The sequence below is a fragment of the Salmo trutta genome, chromosome 14 (genome assembly GCF_901001165.1).
Source record: "Salmo trutta chromosome 14, fSalTru1.1, whole genome shotgun sequence".
NCBI classification, from domain to species: Eukaryota; Metazoa; Chordata; class Actinopteri; order Salmoniformes; family Salmonidae; genus Salmo; species Salmo trutta.
Genome location: NC_042970.1, coordinates 60,546,605 through 60,571,491, shown reverse-complemented (window position 1 = coordinate 60,571,491; position 24,887 = coordinate 60,546,605). Strand labels below are relative to the sequence as shown.

At 42.9% G+C, this 24,887-nt stretch overlaps 1 long non-coding RNA gene across 1 annotated transcript; it reads right to left on the bottom strand.

Annotated features, from left to right (window-relative positions):
- Positions 1-5,154: 5,154 nt before the first annotated feature.
- Positions 5,155-11,598, bottom strand: LOC115207121 (uncharacterized). Its single transcript, XR_003880921.1, has 3 exons — positions 11,532-11,598; positions 5,788-5,887; positions 5,155-5,428 (listed from the first exon to the last, which is right to left on the bottom strand). It is a non-coding gene; the product is annotated as an uncharacterized LOC115207121 (long non-coding RNA).
- Between the last annotated feature and the right edge of the window lie 13,289 nt (positions 11,599-24,887).

Below are 24,887 nucleotides of genomic sequence, written 5' to 3'. Positions count from 1 at the left end.
TTGAGGAATTTATTCTGCAATGATCATGGAAATATATGCCTATTTAAAATTATTTTAAGATGATTACATCTTATTATATTTAACTAGGCTTACCTGTGCTTTTCTTTTGAATACGTGTCTTATATTCCCCACTTGTACTACAAGGCTACTTTTGCCTTCTTGCAATGCAAGTCTTCAACCACTAGAAACTGTGAGCAGACATGGTCTAAAGTTTGCGGGAGGATAAGCACATTCTCAAGTTCAGTTTTTCTAAACTTTTGCGTGTTTTGGGGTATATTTTGTGTGTACCCAACATTTATCAATTAGGCCCCTGGTGTGCAATGTTTTTTAACCTTTATTTAACCCTTGTGTTGTCTTAAGGGTAGCCCCACCACTATGGTAGACCCACCACTATGTTTAACAGCAGAGAAACCCCCTAAATCATATTTTTTCAACTTCAAAAAGAGAGTGACACCAACATTAGAAAAAGTGAAACATTGCCTTTGTTCATATTTCCATGAAAGATGTACAGCACCAGGGTACAAAGATTGTCTTAGGGTCATTTTTAACCCGGCAGTTATAAAATCATTTACACAGCACAAAAACCACAAAGACACACACACACACGTGATTTTTTGTGATTTAGATTTTTTCAGATGTCCAGGAGGAACAAGAGAACAATGATTTAGAAAAGGAGGAGGTATCTGAAGAAGTAGATGGGAAAGAATACAACCCAGAGCACGATGCATCATCTTCAGATGAAGAAATCCCCCAAGCTGAAAGATGGTCCTTGTCACCATATGACAACCAGGGCAGGATGGCAGCACAAAATGTCATCAGGATGACCCCAGGGCCCACAAGACATGCAGCTGCCCATGCCCAGGACATCGCCTCAACATTCTACTTGTTCATCACACCAGCCATCGAAAAAATCATCCTGGAGATGACCAATTCGGAGGGTTTCCATAAATATGGAGACAACTGGATAAGGATGGATGAGATTGAACTGCGTGCCTGCATAGGGCTGCTAATCTTAGTGGGTGTGTATAGGTCCCGAGGCAAAGCTACATGTAGTCTCTGGGATGCAGAGAGTGGAAGGGCGATTTTCCATGCCACAATGCCATTGAAAGTCTTTCACACTTTCTCAAGAATGCTACGATTTGATAACCGTGAGTCAAGACCTGCAAGAAGTGTGAGAGACAAACTGGCGGCCATAAGAGAGGTCTTGGAGAAGTGGGTGGAGCGTCTGCCGTACCTCTACAACCCTGGGCCTGAAGAAACAGTGAATGAGCAACTGGTTCCATTCAGAAGTACATTTTTATTTTCATTTGTGCAATGTAAGTGATTTTCACTGTTAATTTTATTATGTATTGCTGTAATATCATTGATTTATGTGATGTTTTCTGTGACACTGATACTAATTACTGATATTAATCTCTTTTGTCAAAAGATCGCTGTCCTTTCCTGCAGTATATGTCCAGCAAGCCAGCAAAGTATGGCATCAAGATATGGGTGGCCTGTGACGCACAATCCAGCTACGCTTGGAAGATGCAAGTCTACACAGGGAAGCTGACCAATGGAGGCCCAGAGAAGAACCATGGGATGCGGGTTGTGCTTGATGTGACAGATGGACTGAGGGGCACAATGTCACGTGTGACAATTTCTTCACCTCTTATGAACTCAGCCAGCAGCTCCTGAAGAGGGAGATCACAATTGTTGGCACAGTTAGAAAGAACAAGCCTGAGCTCCCCCCTGCACTCCTTGCAACAAGAAGGAGAGAGGCCTTCTCATCAAAGTTTGCCTTCACCCCCACCACCACTCTAGTTTCTTACCTCCCAAAGAGGAACAAGAATGTGGTCCTCCTGAGCACACTGCACAAAACAGCTGAGATCAGTGATCGTGAGGACAGGAAGCCAGCCATCATCCTGGACTACAAGCACAACAAAGGAGGCGTGGACAACCTGGACAAGGTGATTGGAACTTACAGCTGCATGAGGATGACTGCCCGCTGGCCCCTGGTCATCTTCCATAACATCATTGATGTGTCCTCATACAATGCCTTCATGATATGGAACAAGATCAACCCTACCTGGATGCCTGAGAAGCGGAACAAAAGGAGGGTGTTCCTGAAGCAGCTGGGAAAGGCACTTGTAACCCCATACATTCAAAGAAGGGAGCGCCTCCCCCGCACAGCAGGCTCTGCAGCGCTTGTGAAAGCTGTTCAGGGGACTGAATCTTGTCCTGATCCACCTGAGGCTGCAGCTGGGGCAGGCAAGAGGAGGAGATGCCAATTCTGCCCCCCAAAGTGCTGCACATGTGAGATATATATCTGCAAAGTCCATGCACACACACTTGCATACTGTCCTACATGTGCTAATTAGAGTTGATTGATTTATGTTCTTCATGTTTTTGTTTTGTATCTATTATCTTATTTTATTCTTATTTATTGTTGTTGTTTATACACCTTGTGGGTGGGGCAATGGTTAAACAAATGGGCATAAACTAGTATTTTGTAGTTGAATTCCTCATTGTACACTATATAAGAATGTATCACTATGTTGCCAAAAAAGTTCAAGACTGTTATTGTTTCCCTTCAATAAAATGCATTCAAAACTACTTTCTGCACATTTCTGCTACTTTCTTAGGCTATACAAGTGCTATTTCTTGCAACAACAAAAAATATGTTTACACCTATGCAGTACCTTTAGCAATAATAATAATAACCTCTACTTTAGTAAAGAAAACAATTATGACAGGTGTGTTGTAATAAAAACGAGTGGTGTCCACTGATTAAATGAAGTCATTCTGCATTGTGAAGAGGGAAAACCCAGATATTCACAACGTTTGTGATGAATGACAGGTTGTTTCTTCATGCAAAATAGATTTGGGGTTTAAAATTCAATTAAGCTGCTTTGTTTTAGGGGTTTAGTGAAGGCGGGTCATTTTTTAACCTTAGGACAAGGGGAGTATACAGAATGTTAAGACTACACAAGGGTTAACTAGATAAGTCAGTTAAGAACAAATTCTTATTTACAATGAGGGCCTACCCCAGCCAAAATCGGACAACGCTGGGCCAATTGTGCGCTGCCCTGTGGGACTCCCAATCACAGCCAGATGTGATACAGTCTGGATTTGAAACAGGGACTGTAGTAATACCTCTTGCACTGAGATACAGTGCCTTAGACCGCTGCGCCACCCAGGAGCCCAATTAATTTGGGCATAGTCATTTCCATTGACCTGAGAACAATATGATTAGATGAACTGAGACAGAAATGTAAGTGTTTGAACACATTGTTATGAACAGTAGATAATTTGTCATTCAAAAAGTAAAAGGGCGCGCTCTACTGGTGGTGCTATTGTAAAGCTTTGAGTGTAAATCATAGACTTAGATAGACAGCGCTAGTGCCCCAAAGCCTATTTTAGCATTGGCAGCGCCATTGAGGACTTTCACCATTTTAAAGTAGTCAACTGGGTGGGACTTCCTATGGGTTACGTAAAGGAGGGATCAACAAATTCATTTTACTCCTGAGCAAACATTACATATCTGCAGGTGGCAGTAAATCACCAAACTTTGCTTTATACCTATTCAACCACTCACTAAGAGTGGCAGTATGCACCCTTTCAGTTTCTCTAATAAAAGTAGGAGTAGAAGAAATGTACTGCTTTGAAATGGAGAAAGCCCTCAATGGAGCTGCCTATGCGGTCACATAAGCCATTATGGTACAGATGCAAAGAAGCCCCCTCTATCGACCTCTATGGTGTAACCTCAATAAACAAAGCACAACTGCTGGACAATTCTGCCATCTGTTGGCAGACCATGAGAGTCAAATGACTGACTGGATCTCAATCCAAGCCGTCCTAGTAGTGTTTAGGAAATGCCTTGTTCACAACTACTACAGGCATGCAAACATGCACATGCACGCACACACACATACATACACTACCTGTGAAAGGAGTCTACCTGAGGATAAATTTGACCTACAGTACTTTATGAAGCAAGTCCCTATTGATAACACTTTAGCGAGAGAGAGAGAGAGAGAGACAGAGAGAGAGAGAGACAGAGACAGAGAGCATACAGCATGATATAATACTTACCTTAAAAGCTGAGTGATGGGCCTGGAGAAATATAACCGTTCTCAAATTCATAGAGAGAGCTATGGATGTAAGGACTGACCAACAATGACATCAAAATTATAGTGTTAACCATGTGTAGAGGCCTTACAGTGTTTGTTACACTTACAGTACATTGTTTACAAACATTGGAGTAAAAAATATATTTATTTGGGGTTACGACAGTTGAACTAGCTCATGAGGCATTTATAAGTTATATTCTTCAAGAATCAATGGTTATGTCACGGCCGTCGTGTTGAGTAGACCAAAATGCAGCGGGTACGTGAATGCTCATAATACTTTTATTAGAACATTACACAAAACAAGAAAACAAAAAAACACGAACGACAGCTAAACAGTATTGCAGGCTAACCATAGCAGTGCAAAAACAACTTCCCACAAAAGACAGGTGGAAAAAAGGGCTACCTAAGTATGGCTCCCAATCAGCAACAACGATGTACAGCTGTCCCTGATTGAGAGCCATACAGGGACAGCACAAAGAAATACACAACATGGAAAAAACATAGACATACAAAACATAGAACAATACCCAAAAACCCCGACAACACAAAACAAACACACCCCTGCTATGCCCTGACCAAACTACAATTGTCACGGCCATCATAGGAATTGGACCAAAATGCAGCGGGGATGTGAATGCTCATTTTCTTCTTTATTAAAATAAATGAACACTGAACAAAAAAAACAACGAAAACAGTCCTGTTAGGCACACAGCTAAACAAGAAACAACTACCCACAAAAACCCCATGAAAAACACTCCTACTAAATAGGACCTTCAATTAGAGGCAACGAGGAACAGCTGCCTCCAATTGAAGATCAAAACAATAAACTAAATATAGAAATAGAATAAGTAGAAAATAGAACATAGAAATACAAAACATAGAACACTACCAGAAATCCAGACAACAAAAAACAAACACACCCCTGCCACGTCCTGACCAAACTACAATAACAAATAACCCCTTAGGACGTGACAGGTTATGTATCATTCATTTATCCGTCCAAAAATAGATATAGCAACTAAGGATTTTACAACACAACTTATGATACCCTAGCTGTGAATTTATTTTATTGTAAATGAATTAAATGTGCTCTTAATCAAACTAAAATTGGAATCATGCATTGAGATCAATGTATGAATTACACAAACGGATGAATTACACCCCAAAATTACACACATGTATCTCTAGCTAGGATTCCAAGTGTGTCAACATACACAAATCACATAATAGGGTAGACTGGGCATTTGGCAATTCCACACTGGTTGTATCCTCTGGCCATGAGAATGTACCCGTCTCTTCCCCAACCAGTACCCCAGCTGCAAAACCAACAGAGAAATTAAAGAATACTTAGTACTGAGAGTGTGTACATTTACATTAGATATGTACATCACATGTGAATACAATTAAAATCCGTTACAACCAGGCAGTGTGATTTAATTTTGAACTTTTCTTCAACAATATGTGTTATAAAAAGGGGATTATTTAACTGGGTTTTTAGTAAAGTAATCAATGCATAAATGATGGCCTTTTTACAACACAAATTGCTGAAGTGTAGAATTAAATCACACTGGCAGGTTATGATGAGTTTGACTGTATTTTCTGCATCAAAAATGTTGCCATATGTCATTAATATTGAGTTGTTGGATGGCTTTACACTTTCAAAGTAAACACTGACCTGTTTTTCACAATCCAGTAGTCCAGGTAAGAACTACCATACCCGACAGCCAGTACAGCATGGTTAGTTCTTGTTGAACAGTCAGGCTGGTAGAGGACTCCTAAAGAAGAAGCACTACAAGAGTTAATGTGCAATTCATATGTATTTATTTACAATTTAATAGAGGTAATAGTAACACTTTACTTAAAGCTTCCAGGTATAATGCATTATGCCGTTATAATGCATTACAAAAAGTTATGCAAGTTATGCCTGCTTTAAGTATGTAATGTTTTAATGTGTCTCTATATGTAAAGTATGAGTTCTGTCACTGTATAACCTACATGGGTGTCACGTCCTGGCCAGTATAAGGGTTAATTGTTATTGTAGTTTGGTCAGGACGTGGCAGAGGGTATTTGTTTTATGTGGTTCAGGGTGGTGTTTTTCTAGAAGGGCATTTGATTTAAGTATTCCAGGGTTTGTTGGGCACTGTCTGATATTCAACTATTCTATGTTTAGTCTAGTGAGTCTGTTTCTATGGTTGGTTAATTGGGGTTGGGACTCTCAATTGAAGGCAGGTGTTGTCTATTTGCCTTTGATTGAGAGTCCCATATATTAGGGTGTGTTTGTCATTTGTGGGAGATTGTTCTTTGTCTAGCATGTATGAGCCTGAGAAGACTGTCAGTATATCGTGAGTTTGTTTTGTTGTTTTTGGTATTCATTTTGAGTTAATAAATGTTCAAAATGAACAAACACAGTCCTGCTGCATTTTGGTCCTCCTTTTCCGACGATGATTTTGCCATATCGTCTGACGACGACGAAAACCCTGACAGAATCTCCCACCACCAAAGGACCAAGCAGCAGAGGAAGGAGCAGAGGGATTTTGAATTGGACAAACGGGAGAAATGGATATGGGAGCAAGTTATGGCCGGAGAGGGCCCATGGAGAAAGGCGGGTAAGGACCGGGAATGTTACCGAGGAACGTGACTGGCGTTGAAGCACGAGAGGCACCCCCAATAAAAAAAATTTGGGGGCACCCAGGTAGTTTGGCTAGGCCAAGGAAGAGCCAGAAGCCAGCTACCCGTGGTTATATGGAGGAGTGTATGAGGTGGAGGGCGCCATGTTTAGCTGAAGTGCGCACTCTCACCCATACGCACGCACAGTCCGGTGCGCGCCATTCCAGCCCCGCGCAGATGCCGTGCTAGAGTGGGCATCCTGCCTGGGAGGAAGATGCCTGCGCAGCGCATCTGGTCACCGGTACGCCTCCTCGGACCAGGCTACCCTACTCCCGCTCTAAGCACGGCAACCATCAGGCCCCTGCACAGCCCAGTTTGCCCTGTACTAGCACCCCGCTCGTACAGGGCTACTAGTTCCATCCAGTCAGGACGGGTTGTGCAGGAGGTAAGATCAAGACCGCCTGTGCGCCTCCATAGCACTGGGTTTCCAGTTCCTGTCTCTCGTGCGGACACGGAAGTGCGTCAGTCCAGTCCGACTCGTCCTGTTCCCGCTCCCCGCACTAGCCTGGAGGTGCGTGTTCCCAGTCTGGCACGTCCAGTACCAGCACCACGCACCAGGCTTCAAGTGCGTCATCTCAGTCAGGCGTCGCCAGAGCCACCCGTCAGTCAGGAGTCACCAGAGCCGCCCGTCAGTCAGGAGTCGCCAGAGCCGCCCGTCAGTCAGGAGTCACCAGAGCCGCCCGTCAGTCAAGAGTCGCCAGAGCCGCCCGTCAGTCAAGCGTCGCCAGAGCCGCCCGTCAGTCAAGAGTCGCCAGAGCCGCCCGTCAGTCAAGAGTCGCCAGAGCCGCCCGTCAGTCAAGAGTCGCCAGAGCCGCCCGTCAGTCAAGAGTCGCCAGATCCGCCCGTCAGTCAAGAGTCGCCAGATCCGCCCGTCAGTCAAGAGTCGCCAGATCCGCCCGTCAGTCAAGAGTCGCCAGAGCCGCCCGTCAGTCAAGAGTCGCCAGAGCCGCCCGTCAGTCAAGAGTCGCCAGAGCCGCCCGTCAGTCAAGAGTCGCCAGAGCCGCCCGTCAGTCAAGAGTCGCCAGAGCCGCCCGTCAGTCAAGAGTCGCCAGAGCCGCCCGTCAGTCAAGAGTCGCCAGAGCCGCCCACTAGTCAGGAGTTGCCAGAGTGGCCAGACTGCCCGGAGCTGCCAGAGTGGCCCGACTGTCCTCCGGGTCTGCCAGAGTGGCCCGACTGTCCTCCGGGTCTGCCAGAGTGGCCCGACTGTCCTCCGGGTCTGCCAGAGTGGCCCGACTGTCCTCCGGGTCTGCCAGAGTGGCCCGAATGTCCTCCGGGTCTGCCAGAGTGGCCCGAATGTCCTCCGGGTCTGCCAGAGTGGCCCGACTGTCCTCCGGGTCTGCCAGAGTGGCCCGACTGTCCTCCGGGTCTGCCAGAGTGGCCCGACTGTCCTCCGGGTCTGCCAGACTGGCCCGACTGTCCTCCGGGTCTGCCAGAGTGGCCCGACTGTCCTCCGGGTCTGCCAGAGTGGCCCGACTGTCCTCCGGGTCTGCCAGAGTGGCCCGACTGTCCTCCGGGTCTGCCAGAGTTGCCCGACTGTCCTCCGGGTCTGCCAGAGTGGCCCGACTGTCCTCCGGGTCTGCCAGAGTGGCCCGACTCTCCTCCGCGTCTGCCAGAGTGGCCCGACTGTCCTCCGCGTCTGCCAGAGTGGCCCGACTGTCCTCCGGGTCTGCCAGAGTGGCCCGACTGTCCTCCGGGTCTGCCAGAGTGGCCCGACTGTCCTCCGGGTCTGCCAGAGTGGCCCGACTGTCCTCCGGGTCTGCCAGAGTGGCCCGACTGTCCTCCGGGTCTGCCAGAGTGGCCCGACTGTCCTCCGGGTCTGCCAGACTGGCCCGACTGTCCTCCGGGTCTGCCAGAGTGGCTCGACTGTCCTCCGGCCCAGCCCGAGTGGCCCGTCTGCCCGGAGCTGCCGGGGAGGGCCGTCTGCCCGGAACTGCCAGAACCAGAGCCACCTCCAGATATAGGTTGGTTGGGGGGGGGGGGTGTAGCACAGTGCCGTCGTTGACGGCAGCCACCCTCCCTTCCCTCCCTTTAGTTTAGGGGTATTTTTTTTGTTGTTTGGGGTTTTTGTAATTTTTGAGGTCCTTCCGGGGTTAGCACCTTTAGGGGGGGGGGTACTGTCACGTCCTGGCCAGTATAAGGGTTAATTGTTATTGTAGTTTGGTCAGGACGTGGCAGAGGGTATTTGTTTTATGTGGTTCAGGGTGGTGTTTTTCTAGAAGGGCATTTGATTTAAGTATTCCGGGGTTTGTTGGGCACTGTCTGATATTCAACTATTCTATGTTTAGTCTAGTGAGTCTGTTTCTATGGTTGGTTAATTGGGGTTGGGACTCTCAATTGAAGGCAGGTGTTGTCTATTTGCCTTTGATTGAGAGTCCCATATATTAGGGTGTGTTTGTGTTTGTCATTTGTGGGAGATTGTTCTTTGTCTAGCATGTATGAGCCTGAGAAGACTGTCAGTATTTTGTGAGTTTGTTTTGTTGTTTTTGGTATTCATTTTGAGTTAATAAATGTTCAAAATGAACAAACACAGTCCTGCTGCATTTTGGTCCTCCTTTTCCGACGATGATTTCGCCATATCGTCTGACGACGACAAAATCCCTGACAATGGGCTGTAAATCTTTGTCAACAATGAAACTTTGTACTCCTCAAACTAGCTTGTTAACCATTGCCTGGTATTGGTAAGACTAGGGGTATTTTTTCTTCTTACTTATTTGTTGCCCTCTTAGGGATCCTTTCACCCTCATTCCCGTTCGAATCCTGTTAACGGGATTGATTTGACAACATCCAGTGAAATTGCAGCGCGCCAAATTCAAAAACAGAAATACTCATAATAAGAATTCATAAAACATACAAGTGTTATACATCAAAATGCAGCTTAACTTCTTGTTAATCCAGCCGCAGTGTCAGATTTCAAAAAGACTTTACGGCGGAATTTTTTTTTAAGACGGGATATACTGTTCTCAATACAGGACAAAAACAAAGTGAAGTGCATTCTAGGTCGCTCGCAACAAAAGACTTGAGTCTATCTGAGTGACACATGGAAAGGAAAGGAATACTTCTTCATTTCTCAAAAGAAAAAGAAAACATCAACCAATTTCTAAAGACTGCTGACATCTAGTGGAAGCCATAGGAACTGCAAGCATATTTCTATTAAAAAGGGCTTACCATAGAAATCTAATGGAAAACACATTGAGCTCAACAACAAAACAATTCCTGGATGAATTGTGCTCGGGGTTTTGCCTGCCAAATCAGTTCTGTTATACTCACAGACATTATTCAAACAGTTTTAGAAACTTCAGAGTGTTTTCTATCCAAATCTACTAATAATATGCATATGCATATCCTAGCTTCTGGGCCTGGGTAGCAGGCAGTTTACTTTGGGCACGCTTTTCATCCGGATGTGAAAATTCGTCCCCCTAGCCCAAAGAGGTTTTTAATGGTTCACACCTGAAATTGTAGTAATACATTTGCAGAAGAGTCCATGCAATAATGTTAAACTACTACAATCCCAAAAGAGATCATCTATTACCTATTTTTGGAGAGTATACCCTTGACGAGAATGTACATGTATACTTAGGGCGGCAGGTAGCCTAGTGGTTGGACCATTAGGCCAGTTATCGAAAGGTTGCTGGATCAAATCTCTGAGCTAACTAGGTAAAAATCTGTCATTCTGCCCCTGAACAAGGCAGTTAACCCATTGTTCCCTGCTGGCTGTCATTGTAAATAAGAATTTGTTCTTAACTGACTTGCCTAGTTAAATAAAGGTTCAATTTAAAAAAAATCTAATCATAGGTGACACCGAGCTCACCGTCTTTGTTGAACTTGAAGGAGGGATGTGTGGCGTTCAGACACAGCGATAGGGCCAACCTCATACAAAGTGTCTCGAAATGCTTTTTCATCCAGAGAAGGAACTCTGTTGAAGCCCTTGCACCAGGCTTCCTTTGTTGCATTCTGGTATTCACAAGGGCCCACCTGAAAACAGTTTATTATGATAATCTCAAGCTTTACAGTGATCTTTTCACTCATCTATTCTATGTTCTTTCCAGTGAACATTTTGTGAACATTTTGCCTGTTCTGGGAATGTTAATTTATTGGTTGCAGAGAGGTTCTGAGAACATTTTACAATGGTTCCCTGAAAGTTTTACAATGGTTCCCTGGGAGGTTTTATTAACATTCTGAGATTGGAAATTCTAGGTTATTTGAAGGTAATTAAATAACGTTTTGAGAACATTCTCTAAATGTTGTGAATGTTTTGAACAAAATATAAGTTTTAATCATTCATCAAAAGATTTAATAATTTCCTTCAAACTTTGACTGAATGTTTGAATAACACTTTTAATAACACTAGCTTAGTTTGGGTTACCTGTTTTGAACTCCAAGCCAGTGGTATAAAGTACTTAAGTAAAATACTATAAGTACTACTTAGGTAGTTTTTACGGGGTATCTGCACTTTACTTTACTATATATATTTTTGACAACTTTTACTTCACTACATTCCTAAAGAAAATAATGTACTTTTTACTCCATACATTTTCCCTGACACCCAAAAGTACTCATTAGATTTTGAATGGCTAACAGGACAGGAAAATGTTTCAATTCATCCACTTATCAAGAGAACATCCCTATTGCCTCTGGTCTGGCGGACTCACTAAACACAAATGCTTAGTTTGTAAATTATGTCTGAGTGTTGGAGTGTGCCCCTGGTTATCCTAAATAAAATAAAAAATACAATTGTGTTGCTGGTTTGCTTACGAATTAACGTTCTTCTGTGGGAATTTCAGTGCTTCAGCATAACGTTTCCTACCGGTTTTCTTTCCTACCGGCATAGCAATTCAACACATACAACAACACAGAGTTACACATGGAATAAACAAAACATAGAGTCAATAATGCAGTAGAACAAAAGAAAACAAAAAGTCTATATACAGTGAGTGCAAATGAGGTAAGTTAAGGCAATAAATAGGCCATGGTGGGGAAGTAATTACAATATAGCAATTAAACACTGGAATGGTAGATGTGCAGAAGATGAATGTGCAAGTAGAGATACTGGGGTGCAAAGGAGCAAGATAAATAAATAAATACAGTATGGGGATGAGGTAGGTAGATAGCCCATCTGTAAACAGCCCATCTATGTACAGGTGCAGTGATCTGTGAGCTGCTCTGACAGCTGGTGCTTAAAGCTAGTGAGGGAGATATGAGTCTCCAGGTTCAGAGATTTTTGCAGTTCGTTCCAGTCATTGGCAGCAGAGAACTGGAAGGAAAGATGACCAAAGGAGGAATTGGCTTTGGGGGTGAACAGTGAGATATACCTGCTGGAGCGCATGCTAAGAGTGGGTGCTGCTATGGTGACCAGTGAGCTGAGATAAGGCGGGGCTTTACCTAGCAGAGACTTGTAGATAACCTATAGCCAGTGGGTTTGGCGATGAGTATGAAGTGAGGGCCAACCAACGAGAGTGTACAGGTAGCAGTGGTGGGTAGTGTACGGGGCTTTGGTGACAAAACGGATGGCACTGTGATAGACTGCATTCAGTTTGTTGAGTAGAGTGTTGGAGGCTATTTTATAGATGACATCACCGAAGTCGTGGATCGGTAGGATGGTCAGTTTTACGAGGGTATGTTTGGCAGCATGAGTGAAGGATGCTTTGTTGCGATATAGGAAGCCAAGTCTAGATTTAATTTTGGATTGGAGATGCTTAATGTGAGTCTGGAAGGAGAGTTTACAGTCTAACCAGACACCCAAGTATTTGTAGTTGTCCACATATTCTAAGTCAGAGCCGTCCAGAGTCGTGATGCTGGATGGGCGAGCAGGTGCGGGCAGTGATCGATTGAATAGCATGCATTTAGTTTACTTGCATTTAAGAGCAGTTGGAGGCCACTGAAGGAGAGTTGTATGGCATTGAAGCTTGTCTGGAGGTTAGTTAACCTCTTGCAAGTACCCTACCAATGGGGGCGCCACAGCGCATTTTGGAAAAAATTCGTTCCCATTTTCAACGGCCTACTAATCAAACTCAGAAGCTAGGACATGCATATACTTATTTTATATGGATAGAAAACACCCTAAAGTTTCTGAAACTGTTTGAATGGTGTCTGTGAAGTGCTTTCTGATGAAGACAACTAAAGGTGAGGGATTATTGGCAATATTATACAAGATCAGATGTGATGTGCGATTTTTCAAAGATGGCGACGAGCTAGGCTTTCTAGCTCATTTTCTGGGTATCGCATCCCCTTTTATCTCAAAGTGTGATTACCCTGTAAAGTTAATTTAAAATCTGTTATGACGGGTGTTTTCAAGAGATATTCATCTATAAATCTTAGATTGACAATATAAAAAAAAAAAACGTTTTCGAATAGTAATTTATAAAATTGTAGCACTGTTTCCCGGGACGCATTTTATGGGAAAATAGTTAGTCAACGTCAGGTGCCGATGTAAAATGCTGTTTTTATATAGAAATATGACCTTTATTGAACAAAAGATTGCATGCTGTGTGTAACATGATGTCCTAGGTGTGTCATCTGATGAAGTTTGTAAAAGGTTAGTGCTGCATTTAGCTGTTTTTTGGTTATATGTGATGCGTGTGCTTGGTCGGAAAATTCATATGATGCTACTTTTACCATGTACTCCTCTAACATAATCTAATATTGTGCTTTTCCTGTAAAACCTTTTTGAAATCGGACAACGAGGGTCGATTCAAGAGAGGTGTATCTATAAAACGATATGAGACAGCCCTATATTTGAAAAAATATATATAGAATTTCGTTATGCTAATGTCGCTAGGAGTTTTCGCTGGAAAATGATCCCGCTAACGGGATGATATGCGCAAGAAGTTAATTATGCAGATAAGAACCCCATACCTACTGTAAAATATAGTGGTGGATCTTTGATGTTATGAAACTTGGCTGCAAGTGGATCTTCCAGCAAGACAATAACCCCAAGCACACATCAAAATCCACAAAGAAATTATTAATTAGCCACAAAAGTCTATGGACTTCAAACCCATTGAAAACCTGTGGTTTGAATTGAAGAGAGCTGTCCATCAGCACAGATGAAGGATATCAAGGATCTGGAAGGATTCTGTATGGAGAAATGGTCTAAGATCCCTCCCAATGTGTTGGAAAGAGGCTCAGTGCTATTATCCTAGCAAGTTGAGGTATTGAAAGGTATTGAAAACAGGGGTGTCAATCATGTTTTCCCCTTTCTTATATAGATTTCTTTAAACCAATTGTTAAACAAAATCTCTTTCTCTGAGCAACTGTATTAATATAAAATAATATAATGTAAAAAAAAATGTTGCATACAATATAGGTGAGTATTAGAATTATTTATTTTCTACAGTAATATTTGCTCGTCTTTATCAAGGGTGCCAATAATTTCGGGCCCCACTGTACCTCCATAATATAAATTCCAATAATTAAAGCACATGCCTATGTCATTATAACACATATTCTATGAAAAATATTACGAACTGGACCATAAAAACCTTTATAGAGAAGATGATTGAAACTAACTCTGATGTTTAAATACAGGAACTTGTTTAACTATGATCCTTATATAACACCACCCACATCAGAAATATCAGTAGGCTTGATACAGTAAAGAGGAAGCATAAAAACTATAAACCGTTACATTGCTTTCATTTTCCTCTCACATCGAGGCAGGAGCATTCAAACCCAGATAACGACTTTATGTCGTTTTTCAGCGCTACAATATTCTGCTATTTTCACAAGGTATTTATTAGAGGTAACATTTTTTTACTCAGGCAACTTTTCACATTTACAATTGACAGAGAATGTAGCTATAAATACTAACTGTGTGTGCGTGTGTGTGTGTTTGTGTGTGTGTGCAGGATGCAGGTGAAACCCATACTAATAGCATTGTGTGCAGTGGTGTCCTCTTTCAATCAACCACTGAGCACTGAGCTGGATGTCATCTGGGAGGAGTGGAAAACCCAACACGGTAAACAGTATGCCAAGGTTACTTACAGCCTATGTTAAACACAGTACGCCAATCATATGATCATACTAACTTTCACTTAAAGAGGCATTGTGCAGAAACCTCTCCACGGTTTCCTGGTTGCTAAAATTCTATTCGTTTACCTAATGACAGAGAATGACAGATCTATAACACACAGTTAGTAGCACATAATGTTCTGAGAACCATATGTTTCTTAGAGCTTGGTGAAAGTGTGGATGTCCTATGGTTATTTTACATACAAACTTCCCATAATGTTCTGGGAATGGTGCAGGATAATTGCTTGGCTTTGAAACATTCTCAGCACATTTAAGGAACTTGACAAATTAACTTTATTTTCTTGGGATTTCATTACCTTAACAGAAAGTTTCCTAAAAGTTCAAACATGGTTACATTTAATTGAATTCTAGGAATGTTTTCCAACTGGTTTGACAATGGGAATGTTCTCAAATAGTTTAGAGAAGGTTAATATAGGCAATTTGAAATGATTTATACTTGTACTTTTGATACTTAAGTATATTTAAAACCAAATACTTTTAGACTTTTACCCAAGTTGTCACGCCCTGACCTTAGAGAGCCTTTTTTATTCTCTATTTTGTTAGGTCAGGGTGTGACTTGGGTGGGCATATCTATGTTTCTATTTCTTTGTTGGCCTAGTATGGTTCCCAATCAGAGGCAGCTGTTTATCGTTGTCTCTGATTGGGGATCATACTTAGGCAGCCCTTTTTCCCACCTGTCATTGTGGGATCTTGTTTGTGTGTAGTTGCTTTCTGCACTCCATGTAGCTTTATGTTAGTTTTTGTATTTTGTTGTTTTTTCTGGTGTCACTTTTATTAAAAATAAAATGTACGCCTACCACGCTGCACCTTGGTCCAGTTCTTCAAACGATGAGCGTAACACAAGTAGTATTTTACTGGGTGACTTTCACTTGAGTCATTTTATATTAAGGTATCTTTACTTTTACTCAAGTATGACATTTGGGTACTTTTTCCACCACTGCTCCATGCACAGAGAGGACACATGGACATGAATTTGCTTAGGCATTAATTGTGCAAACATTAATTATTTATTGAGGCTCGGCATCAGTGTGATTCAAACCTATGATTACCTAGCTCCACTCCCACTCCCCAGGAGTACCTAGCTCCACTCCCACTCCCCAGGTGCTCTCATTTGTTGACTTCTGTAACCGTAAAAGCCTTGGTTTCATGCATGTTAACATTAGAATCTTACTCACTAAGTTTGTTTTACGCACTGCTTTAGCACACTCTGCCAACCCGGATGTCTTAGCCGTGTCTGAATCCTGGCTTAGGAAAACCACCAAAAACCATGAAATCTCCATCGCTAACTATAACATTTTCCGCCAAGATAGAACTGCCAAAGGGGGCTGTGTTGCAATCTACTGCAAAGATAGCCTGCAGAGTTCTGTATTACTATCCAAGTACCCAAACAATTCGAGCTTCTACTTCTAAAAATTCACCTTTCCAGAAACAAGTCTCTCACAGTTGCCACTTGCTATAGACCTCCCTCTGCCCCCAGCTGTGCCCTCGCTACCATATGTGAATTGATTGCCCCCATCTATCTTCTGATCTCGTGCTACTAAGTGACCTATACTGGGACATGCTTAACACCCCGGCCATCCTACAATCTAAACTTGATGCCCTCAATCTCACACAAATTATCAATGAACCTACCAGGTAGAACCCCAAATCCGTAAACACAGGCACCCTCATAGATGTCATCCTAACTAACTCGCCCTCCAAATACACCTCTGCTGTTTTCAATCAAGATCTCAGCAATCACTGCCTCATTGCCTGCATCCATAATGGGTCTGCGACCAAACGACCACCCCTCATCACGGTCAAACGCTCCCTAAAACACTTCTGTAAGCAGGCCTTTCTAATCGAGCTGGCCGGGGTATCCTGGAATGACATTGACCTCATCCCGTCGGTAGATGATGCCTGGCTATTCATTAAAAGTGCCTTCCTCACCATCTTAAATAAGCATGCACCACTCAAAAAATGTAGAACTAAGAATAGATATAGTCCTTGGTTCACTCCAGACCTGTCTGCCCTTGACCAGCACAAAAACATCCTGTGGCGTTCTGCATTAGCATCGAATAGCCCCCGTGATATGAAACTTTTCAGGGAAGTTATAGGAACAAATATACACAGACAGTTAGAAAAGCTAAGGCTAGCTTTTTCAAACAGAAATTTGCATCCTGTAGTACTAACTCAAAAAAGTTCTGGTACACTCTAAAGTCCATGGAGAATAAGAGCACCTCCTCCCAGCTGCCCACTGCTCTGAGGCTAGGAAACGCTGTTACCACCGATAAATCCACTATAATTGAGAACTTCAATAAGCATTTCTCTACGGCTGGCCATGCTTTCCACCTGGCTACCCCTACCCCGGTCAACTGCCCGGCACCCTCCACAGCAACCCGCCAAAGCCCCCACCATTTCTCCTTCACCCAAATCCAGATAGCTGATGTTCTGAAAGAGCTGCAAAATCTGGACCCATACAAATCAGCCGGGCTAGACAAACTGGACCCTCTCTTTCTAAAATGATCTGCCGAAATTGTTGCAACCCCTATTACAAGCCTGTTCAACCTCTTTCGTATCGCTTGAGATTCCCAAAGATTGAAAAGCTGCCGCGGTCATCGCCCTCTTCAAAGGGGGTGACACTCTAGACCCAAACTGTTATAGACTTATATCTATCCTACCCTGCCTTTCTAAGGTCTTCGAAAGCCAAGTTAACAAACAGATTACCGACCATTTCGAATCCCACCGCACCTTCTCCGCTATGCAATCTGGTTTCAGATCTGGTCATTGGTGCATCTCAGCCACGTTCAAGGTCCTAAACAACATCATAACCACCATCGATAAGAGACATTACTGTGAAGCCGTATTCATCGACCTGGCCAAGGCTTTTGACTCTGTCAATCACCACATTCTTATTGGCAGACTCGACAGCCTTGGTTTCTCAAATGATTGCCTCGCCTGGTTTACCAACTACTTCTCTGATAGAGTTCAGTGTGTCAAATCGGAGGGCCTGTTGTCCGGACCTCTGGGAGTCTCTATGGGTGTGCCACAGGGTTCAATTCTCGGGCCGACTCTCTTCTCTGTATACATCAATGATGTTGCTCTTGCTGCTGGTGATTCTCTGATCCACCTCTACGCAGACGACACCATTCTGTATACTTCTGGCCCCTCTTTGGACACTGTGTTAAGCGTTCTCATTTCAATGCCAAACCCACCACTGGAGTGAGTAGCCAAATAACTATATTTTCATATCATCCAACAAATGTAAACACCTGGAGTTTGCTAAATGGCATTGGCACTTGGATTGGAACCGGTGCTTTGGTCAGATGACATGTAAATAGAGCTCTCTGGCCACCCACACCAGTGATGGGTTTGGCATCGAAATGAGAATGCATAAGCAGAAAATAACCCCATACCTACAGTAAAATATGGTGGTGGGTCTTTGATGTTATGGGGCTATTTTGCTGGCACTGGTCCCTTCCAACTCATAAAATGTTATCAAAAAAGGTTCAGTGTCGTTATACAGGTTAGGCAATGAAAGGTATTGAAAGGTCAATCAGCGTCACGCCCTGATCTGTTTCACCTGTCTTTGTGATTGTCTCCACCCAACTCCAGGTCTCACCTGTTTTCCACATTCATCCCCGGTGTATTTATCCCTGTGTTTCCTGTCTCTCTGTGCCAGTTCGTCTTGTTTTGCCAAGTCAACCAGCGGTTTTACTAGCTTCTATTTTTCCCAGTCTCTGTTTATTCCTAGCCCTCCTGGTTTTGACCCTTGCCTGTCCTGACCGTATCCGCCTGCCTGACCACTCTGCCTGTTCTGACCTTGAGCCTGCCTATCCCCTTGTACTGTTTGGACTCGGACCTCATCACTGAACCTCTGCCTGTTCTGACCTCGAACCTGCCTATCACCTGGTACCGTTTGGACTCTGACCTGGTTTATGAACTCTCGCCTGTCCCTGACCTGGCTTTTGCTTACCCCTTTTGTTATAATAAATATCAGAGCTCAACCATCTGCCTCCTGTGTCTGCATTTGGGTCTCGCCTTGTGCCCTTATAATCATTTGTGTCAATAGGTGTCAATAAATTTGACATCTACATTTTTGAGAAATGTTTGTTTTACTTGTCAAACTAAATCTTTTTCTCTGACCAATTGAAATAGTGGAAAATAATATAATTTCCCAAATTGTTTTGGCGTACAATATAGCCAAGTATTTTTTATTATTTTATACATCTTTGTCAATAATTTTGTAACCCACTGTATGTTCCCTTAAAGCACAATGCAATCATATATTTGGCAGCCTGTACATACAGTATATTTTACATATTTGGCACTCACTCAAAAATTGGCACACAAATGACCACATGGTGGCGCTAGCTAGGGAACACCAAAATCAAATAGTATTTGTCACGTGCGTCGAATACAACAGGTGTAGACCTTAAAGTGAAATGCTTGCTTACAAGCCCTTAACCAACAATGCATTTTTAAGAAAATACCAAAAAATTTATAAAGTAAGCGATAAGAATAACAAATAATTAAAGAGCAGCAGTAAATAACAATAGCGGGGCTATATACAGGGGTTACCGGTACAGAGTCAATGTGTGGGTGCACCGGTTAGTCGAGGTAATTGAGGTAATACAGTTGAAGTCGGAAGTTTACATACACTTACGTTGGAGTAATTTAAACTCGTTTTTCAACCACTCCACACATTTCCTATTAACAAACTATAGTTTTGGCAAAACAATGACAAGTAATTTTTCCAACAATTGTTTACAGACAGATTATTTCACTTATAATTCACTGTATCACAATTCCAGTGGGTCAGACGTTTACATACACAAAATTGACTGTGCCTTTAAACAGCTTGGAAAATTCCAGAAAATGATGGCATGGCTTTAGAAGCTTCTGATAGGCTAATTGGCATAATTTGAGTCAATTGGAGGTGTACCTGTGGATGTATTTCAAGGCCTACCTTCAAACTCAGTGCCTCTTTGCTTGACATAATGGGAAAGTCAAAAGAAATCAGCCAAGACCTCAGAAAAAAAGTTGTAGACCTCCACAAGTCTGGTTCATCCTTGGGAGCAATTTCCAAACACCTGAAGGTACCACGTTCATCTGTACAAAGAGTAGTACGCAAGTATAAACACCATGGGACCACGCAGCCGTCATACCGCTCAGAAAGGAGACGCGTTCTGTCTCCTAGAGATTAACGTACTTGGGTGCGAAAAGTGCAAATCAATCCCAGAACAACAGCAAAGGAACTTGTGAAGATGCTGGAGGAAACAGGTACAAAACTATCTATATCCACAGTAAAACTGCTTCTATATCGACATAACCTGAAAGGTAGCTCAGCAAGGAAGAAGCCACTGCTCCAAAACCGCCATAAGAAAGACAGACTATGGTTTGCAACTGCACATGGGGACAAAGATCGTACTTCTTGGAGAAATGTCCTCTGGTCTGATGAAACAAAAATAGAACTGTTTGGCCATAATGACCATTGTTATGTTTGGAGGAAAAAGGGGGAGGCTTGCAAGCCGAAGAACACCATCCCAACCGTGAAGCATGTTGTTGGGGTGCTTTGCTGCAGGTGGGACTGGTGCACTTCACAAAATAGATGGCATCATGAGGAGGAAAATTATGTGGATATATTGAAGCAACATCTCAAGACATCAGTCAGGAACTTAAAGCTTGGTCGCAAATGGGTCTTCCAAATGGACAATGACCCCAAGCTTACTTCCAAAGTTGTGGTAAAATGACTTAATGACAACAAAAACAGCAGGTCTGGGACAGGTAGCAAGTCCGGTGAACAGGTCAGGGTTCCATAGCCGCAGGCAGAACAGATGAAACTGATCAGCCTTTCAAAGCATTTTATGTCTACAGACGTGAGTGCCACAGGTCGGTAGTCATTTAGGCAGGTTACCTTAGTGTTCTTGGGCACAGGGACTATGGTGGTCTGCTTGAAACATGTTGATATTACAGACACAGACGGGGAGAGATTGAAAATGTCAGTGAAGACACTTGCCAGTTGGTCAGCACATCCTTCTGCTTCTGAGTTTTTTTCTATCAATTAACTGAAACCACGCTATGTATCTATTGCTCTGAATCTACCATGTATCCTAAACTACTGAGGGTGATTACATTTACTGAGGGTGATTACATTTTGGATTATGTTGGGATGTTAGATAATCAAATAGACAACTCAATGTTTTGAGAAACTGCTGAAGAGATAGAACATTGCTTAGCAAGTTATAGTATTGCTAAATAATTTGCATAGGGAAAAGGGTTATTCTGCAGTGAATTGTTTTAGTAGACAGGTGTTAAATACTAATAGTTTTTACTGCCATCTGATTGCAGTTTGTTTGATGTTAAGGTACCTAATTTTTCAAGGTAAATCTGCTTTCGAAAGCAATTGGAACTCAGGTGTGAGATGTTGTGTAAGGGGTGAGATGTTGTGTAAGGGGAAAAAACAAGTTCTTGAAAACATCAAGGTAGTACTCTGATTTGATTTGTAACCTGGCCCTGGTGTACGGCACCTTTTGTAGCCTATATGTATGTAAATTGGGTTTAAACCATTAAAAGATAGGGTAAAATGTAGATTTCCACCTAAAAAGACCTACCTAAACATAATAATGTCGTGTCTTTGGGTACCATTAAACTGAAGATAGGTTTATCAATTAACTCCCTGTAATTATTATCACGCGATTAAACTGATTAATCTCTTAATTGTAATTAACTAGGAGATCGGGGCACCAAGAAAAATATTCAGATTACAAAGTTATAATTTTCCTAATATAACTTTCCTATATTATAATATAGGCCGATTATCTTCTGGATTCAATGGCGTATTTTACCTCGCGTCCAGTCTCATTCCAAACGTCGTAAATTGTTGTATCTGCACGAACCCAGTCTTTACTAAAATCATCCATACATCAATTGTCTTAAAATCATTTATTTACTACACTAAGTAATTAACAGAAAACATACAAACAGTAATTATCGTCACAAAGGATTGGTATAGTAATGTGCCCTAATGGCTAACAAGCATGGCTGGTCTGTTAGACAATGGGTCATAAACGGTCAGCTGAGAAGTTACACAGAGTTCATTAATATTAACAATTGACAATTGAAGGCTCACTCATTCGGGAACAATTGCAATCAATATATATTTACGCTCATGTGTCGTCGGGATCCCTTTTGAAGAGTTATGTTCTGATGGAGAGTTTTGTCCGCGTTCTCTCTCTCTCTCTCGGTTAGAATGGATCTTTCAGAGCGACATTCATTAATGTCATCATAGAATGGATGTTTCGTTGGTCTTCGCGTTCGATGATATAATTTACTTAGCTGCAGACTAATAATTAATATCAAAGACTTGTTCTTATTCTGTCGATATCGATAGTCTAAAAGTTAACCACGTGGTATGGTTCACTTTCAGTAGAGTCCTTGGATGATAAAACCTAATGGCCATGGAGTGCAGGCCTGGTCTCAAGAAATGTAAATCAGGGGGTGTTTTATAGTGCCCATAGAACAGGCTTGACAAATGACGCCTGGTCCTGTATGTGTCCCTGGGGGCGTGCCTATGACTGAGTTACTTGGTTACAGAAATACAATTCTATCACATTAACATCAGTACATAGCATCTCAATGTATAGCTTTATCCTTATTAATACATTTTATACAACCATTATGATGCCAGTCTCATCGCTGAGGCTATTATATAAACAGTTTTATGGTAATATGGCTATATTGTCTCTTCTGAGTATCACAAAATGGTACCAAGCGGACCAGTTCGTAGCTGGAGTCCTCATCAATCTTCCATATCTTCTCCAGAACACACATGTTGCTCGTTCAACCAATTCTATGAGTTGGAAGAATTTCCTTTGTCTCTCTATGAAACATGTGGTAGTAGATTCTCCTCTTGGAATTTTTACAACCCTGGGTTGGGGGGAAGGTAGGTTGGGTGATGGTACAAAGGGGAGGGGGTCAACTGTCCTTCCTGTACCCAAAGAGGCCAATGTCATGACATACCCCCCCCCCCCCCCGGTGGTTTGGATCTTGTTTAGCCTGCAAGTTACAAATCAACATAAAATCATGACCACGTGATGTCCCATTGGTAGATCATCGTTGCAGTCCTCTCTGGTGGTTGAACTTGGTAGGCTCTCTGAAAGCGGAGCCGTCCACCACAAGGATGGGCAGTTGATGTCCGGTTGGTGGTCGCCGTTGCGGTCTCCTCTAGTGGTGTACCTTGGTAGGTTCCCTGGAAGCTGCAAAGTACCCCAGGAAGGGCCAGGGGATGTCCTGGTTGTTGATCGCCGTTGCGGTCCCCCCCTCTGGTGGTTTACCTTGGTAGTCTCTCTGACAGCGGGCATGCCGCCACAAGGATAGGTTGTGGGTGTCCGGATTTGGGGTCGCCGTTCCGGACCCGTCGTCCAGACTGGAAGATCTGGGCAGTAACTTAGGCAGATGTTAACAACGCACACACACTCATGAAATATATATAATTACATTCATTCCCCAACGAGCGGCGTTGTGGCACTAAGTGATGGTTGTATGGGGACTTTGTTTATGGCTCTATCACTTCCTATGTGTCAAAGGAACTGAACCGAAAAGGAATGAAAGCATAAACAAAACAAAAAATATACAAAATATAGTTCTCACACAAAAAAATAATAATCTAATTGGACTGTATTCTATATAGGTCCAATGTTCTGGCAAAATGATTATCATGGCATTGTCTCTAATGCCATATCTAGGGTTTTTCCTACTTGGTGTGTTGCTTAGGCGCTATCCTAAGTTGATAACTATATGATAAGTCTACAGCTGTAATGCACTAGTTTTGGGCAGTCTACAGGTATGACCTACGGACTTCTGGGAAGAAAACTGGTGAGTGCTGTAGAGTCAAAGGCCTAGAAGTAAATGTTCAACTTTACTAAGGCTGGTCTATTGCTTGGGCCCTTAAGTGGTCCTAGCATAAATCCTAATTGGATGTTCCGTTGTGCATGTGCGCTTATGCTTACACACGCGCGCATATCAAGGGAAGAATACAACTTGTTCAGAATGAGTCTGACGTAGTCAGGTAATTTTCAGGTCAATGCCTGGAGGTCAGTCAGAATTGGTGTCAAGGGAGTCTGTAATAGTTTTTTCTACAAGTCACTGTTTCTTCCACTTTTGTAGTGGCGATAGGTATGAAGTCTATTTCATAGCTATGTTATCCACGGAGGAGCTAACCTCACGACGGAAGTACTCTTTAAGTATTGGACCAGTCATACGTGGTGTGATCATGGTTCATGACTTCTAATAATTTTCCTCCTGAATGGAGGGTCCTATTTATTAGTGACATGTGTGTTAACCATTGGAAGAGTGCACTGGAGATTCCCTTCCCCGTGTTGCACTCTGAGTGACTCCTATGTCGCTGTTGTCAATGGTAATTTGATTGGTTAAATCTCTAACCTTCTTACTGATTGTAGCTGGACTGACTGTTGCTAGTATTGGTACTGGTACTCAAGGGGACCAGTTATCCTACCGATTTATTCTGAAATATTATCTACCGGAACACATGATTGGAGCATTTTACTAGTTGTATTGTAGTTGAACCTACACATGGCAAAGAATGATTATTGATGCCATTTGTTTTGGAGGTGGACAAGTCCACTGGACTTCCTTTACGACCAGTGTGGTACACCTCAGTACTATCTTAGATGTGTTCTAAGATAATCCCCGTTTAGGGGCCTGTCTGCTCCTCACTGTTCTCATAGGAGAGTTTACAACTAGATTTGATTTATGCTCTGGCGGCCTCGTACGGTGTTGTCCGTAGTCTTGACCCCCCCCACCGGCCTCGATGAGGCTCATCATGGGTCTGGGCTACTATTCCCCCCCTTTGTGCCTCGGGACCCCCCCACCAGCGGATGGTGTTGGTGTCCAATGCGCAAATGAAAAGGTCGGACCCTATGTACGAGTTGTCAGCGGCCGCGTTGTTATGAGAATGGCTGTAACCTTTCAACCAAATCTCCTGGTGTTTGTGCTTCAAAACGCTCAGAGGCTGTCGAGGCATGTCAGTCACCACCGCGTTCGCGTGTGGCAACCTCTTCATTACCTGCGAACTGAGAC